Here is a 5,000-nt window from a genome sequence, read left to right on the forward strand (position 1 = left end):
TATATATATATATATATATATATATATATATTCTGATTTAATGACTGTAACAATGGTTAATACCATATCAATAATGTTGTTACAATCAATATATTATTGGGTTATAATAATATTATTATTATTCGATTATTATTAGATACATTATTATTATTATTTATTATTATTATTTCTATATAATTTTTAGAAGTGTTATTAATCGATTTATATTTCTCCCTGTTTCACAAACTCCCAAGAAAACATAGCCAATCCGCAAGCTCTATAGGTGTGATTAACCCGGCCCCCCCCCCCCCCACAATCTTGGCGTTCGACTAATATACTTGCCCACCAGGTACCATGGAAAACTCTGTGGGTTTTTTTTTTTTATACCTTATTCAAATAGCAAGGCGTCCATATTTACAAACGGTCAATTTTAGTAGCTTTTGTTGTTTATTTACTTATTTTGTTTCTGACCAAAGCAACCGTTTCAATGCTTCCTCGCCCTGCAGGTGTTCACTGTGTGGCAGATTTAATCTGGTGGGAAACACCATCGAGCCAGTATGCGATACCCCACAGACCATAGTTAGACCACCCTTTGGTAGCTATCGTCAGCTATGGGTGCTATACACCATATTATATATATATATATATATATATATATATATAATATATATATATATATATAATATAAAATAAAATATTAATTACGATATTACAGCACAAAAATATTATATTAAATATTAATTTTAAAATATATATATATAATTTTTAATTTATATTACAAAAAAAAAGCGATAATTTTTCGCTGTCTTAATTTTTTTTTTTTTTTTTAAATAAGAAAATAAGAATTTCGACTTAAATTATATTATAATAGTACTTTATTGAAATACTTATTATATAAACAGACAGTTACTGGGATTAATTGTCACATTTTCATCCCTGGGGAAAAAAACAATGCCGGGGACAGCACCACCTAGTGGCTGTATGGCAAACAGCACCACCTACTGGCTGTAGAGCAAACAGCACCAACTAGTGGCTGTATGGCAAACAGCACCACCTAGTGTCTGTAGAGCAAGCAGCACCACCTAGTGTCTGTACAGCAAACAGCACCACCTAGTGTCTGTACAGCAAACAGCACCACCTAGTGGCTGTAGAGCAAACAGCACCACCTAGTGGCTGTAGAGCAAACAGCACCACCTACTGGCTGTAGAGCAAAAATACATGCAACAGTAGAAAGGGCTTTAGTTATTTCAGAACAGTAGTTGTTTTCACTTTTAACATATCCTGTGGACTTCATAAAGTCTGAACCACAAGCTAACTTTTAGTTGAAACAGCACTAAACCAAATATCACCTGAACAAATTGCGCTATAGCAAAAATCTACTGTCTTGTGGTTATAGCGTTGAACCACCAGGTGGCAGTAGTGTCCACACAAGACACTGCTGTGCTTTTATTTGGTAGCGAGCAGTTGCAATTTGACTTGCAATGCCGAACTGCAATTGACTAGTGACGCTAACTAGTAAATTGCGACCCTTGGCGATTTATTTTAAAAAGCCTTCTTTTAAATAACGCTCGTTAGAAAAAACAAAACAAAAACGTGTTGTTTTATATTCAGACTCAGAAGCAACCTCCCCCGTTCTTCTGTAGGATACAGTAGTCCAATGGGGAGGGGGGGGAGACATTCCGCTTTTTCTTGGATCGGCCCATTTACAATAGAGGAGAGGGGGAGGGAAGTTCCACAATCTCTTGTGTGTGTGTGTGTGTGTGTGTGTGTGTGTGTGTGTGTGTGTGTGTGTGTGTGTGTGTGTTGTTGTTTTTTTTTTTTTCTGTGTATTATATTATCTGTGTCAGTATCAGCCATCAGATGAGAGGATGAACAGAAGGGAAAAAAAAGATTATTTCCCTTTTCTTCCCTAATAATTATAATAATAATAATAATAATAATAATAATATAATGAATGGAGTGATATTAATGACATGCTAGCAACTTGATGAAACGGAAATGTCATTTTCCATGTATTGTTGTAAATACTAAAACGAAAAGAAAAATAACTTGCACTATGATAAATTTATGCTTGATAAAATTATCAAAAATGTCACTATTCTGAACAAAGTCTCTGGTCTACGTACAATGACAGACCACTCAATGCTAGCAACTTGATGAAACGGAAATGTCATTTTATGTCTGTAATTATTGTAAATACTAAAACGAAAGACTTGCATGTTGGTGTAAAATTTATCAAAAACTCTGAACAAAGTCTCTGGTCTCTGCTGAACGAAGATTTGTGAATGTTGTATGATGGACTTCAGCTTTAACCAATAATCAAACCACTAGAGCCAGCCTCCCTCCCTCCCAGTCCCTCCTCAGCTCTAACCACTAGCTCTACCCACTAGAGCCAGCCTCCCTCCCTCCCTCCCAGTCCCTCCTCCGCTCTAACCACTAGAGCTAGCCTTCTTGTGTCTTTCCAAAGTCCCAGTGAATGAAGGCACTGCTCCCAGCTAGCCCTTTGGCTTGTCGTTCACGAGGACAGAAGCCGCCACAGACTTTGTTTGAGCCTGCAACTTGCCTCTATTTTGTGTGTGTGTGTGTGGGTGTGCGTACTGTATTGTAAAACCCCTCTTCCCTCTTCCTGGCTCCCCGCTCCCCGCTCCCCTCTCCTCCTCTCCCTCGTTCTCCCATTACGTTTCGTTCGTGTGATGTGACAGTTCATTGCCTTTTCCCCTGACCTAAAAGATGGCGACTCCACTGTGCAGATGCTGTCTTTTTTCAAGTGTGGAAAAAAAAAAAAAAAAATTAAAAATAAATAATGAAACCCCTGTTCAGTGTACTGAGCCCCTCCTCTGTACAGTTTCTTATTTCCGGCGTGTGTAATTCTTTATTTATCTCAGAAGCAGGTGTGTTTACTTTTTTGTAAGGATCCTTGCAAACAAGATGCATTGGATTCTTATGAGAGAGTCATTTATGGACGTCTTTATGCAAAGCGACTCGCAGAGACTAGGGGGGGTGAACTCTGCATCATCAACAACCGCTGCTGCTGCTGCAGAGTCTCTTCCAATAGGACCGCGTTTGTTTGACGTCTCGTCCGAAGGACGGAGCCCAAGGAGGTGACTCGCTCAGGGTCACACACACACACACACACACACACACACACACACACACACACACACACACACAGTGAGTCAGTGACTGAGCCGGGATTTGAACCTTCTGGTATCGTATTTAACCCCTGGACCCCCATTTTGAATGCTTGAATCAGATCGCAGCATCATCTTCTTTGTTTAAGAACGAATAGATTCAATTCTTTTAGCCTGTCTGCATGTGACATGCCTTTTGAACCCGGGATAATTCTGGTCGCTCTTCTTTGTGCTCTTTCTAGAGCAGCAATATCCTTTTTGTAGGGTTACCATGTTGATGATGCTGAATCAGAAGATCAGGTGTGTCTGATTATTAAACTCCTAGTCTGAATGGTATCGCCCTACTCGCCCTCTGGACTAAGGGTCGGGACAGAACACTTATGGTCTTCGGTATGATGTCCATACTATGTCATTTCATAAAAGTACAATCTAAAGCTTTATAGTTATGATATTGAGGGAACATTATTCAGCAGCTTTCACTGGACTCTATGAAGCTGAGGGAGTTCATTCTATATAGAGGGGGTGCAATTCAATATGTTAACAAGGGAACATTATTCAGCAGCTTTCACTGGACTCTATGAAGCTGAGGGAGTTCATTCTATATAGAGGGGGTGCAATTCAATATGTTAACAAGGGAACATTATTCAGCAGCTTTCACTGGACTCTATGAAGCTGAGGGAGTTCATTCTATATAGAGGGGGTGCAATTCAATATGTTAACAAGGGAACATTATTCAGCAGCTTTCACTGGACTCTATGAAGCGGAGGGAGTTCATTCTATATAGAGGGGGTGCAATTCAATATGTTAACAAGGGAACATTATTCAGCAGCTTTCATTTCGATCTCCCCCTACGTCCTGTCAGTGTGGGGTGTGTATTGTCTATACTGTCTATCTACAAGATAGACATCTGACACATACACGTCTCCACTGTCTATTCTATCCTTACTATCTACTAGATCTTATCTGATCAAAGACAGATAGATAGATAGATAGATAGATAGATAGATAGATAGATAGATAGATCGATAGATAGATAGATAGATAGATAGATAGATAGATAGATAGATAGATAGATAGATAGATAGGTAGATAGATAGACAGACAGACAGACAGACAGACAGATAGATCAATAGATAGCTAGATAGACAGACAGATAAGGAAATCGGTCACTGTAGTTGCAACACAAACACTGTAATGATTGCGACAGCGCCATCTTATCCATTGAAGAAAAATGAGACCGCAAGGGAACGTGAGCCGCAGACAAAGCGGGCAGGGAGCGAAAACACTGCGTTGTTTAGCAAGGTAGATATGGATATCTCCCTCACCCTATTCCTTCCTTTTCTGTTCTGGTTCTCCTGTCCATTCGCTTCATATATATATATATATATATATAGAGAGAGGAGAGAGAGAGAGAGATGAGAAGAGAGAGAGAGAGAGAGAGAGAGAGAGAGGAGAGAGGGAAAGGGGTATATTATTATATATATATATATATATAATTCTAGAGAGGAGAGGAGCCTAGGAGAGATGAGGAGGGGGGGGGGGAAGGAGAAGAAGAAGGGAGGGCAGTAAGCTCCACTGTGTTTTGTGGTTCGGGGGCGGGTTTGTTGAGGCGGGAGGGTCGGTGTACCTGGGAGGGGTGTAAGTATGATATATATTAGCTAGCCTCTCGCGAGAGCTCTCCTCTCTCGCGTCGCCTCCGAGGGCTGACCTTGCGCGGGAATTAGGTTGAGAGGGGGATAGGGAGGGAGGAGATATGAACGGGTGGCGGGAGTGGACTGCGGGATTGGTTTTTAACAATGTTATTAGTGGTAATGTCTGTTTTTATGTGTTGTTATGTTTTAGTGTTAGGTGTTTTCTTTTGTTTGTTTTATAGTTCATTTTCTGTGTTTT

This window comes from Polyodon spathula, chromosome 50 (assembly GCF_017654505.1).
Source record: "Polyodon spathula isolate WHYD16114869_AA chromosome 50, ASM1765450v1, whole genome shotgun sequence".
Classification (NCBI taxonomy): Eukaryota; Metazoa; Chordata; class Actinopteri; order Acipenseriformes; family Polyodontidae; genus Polyodon; species Polyodon spathula.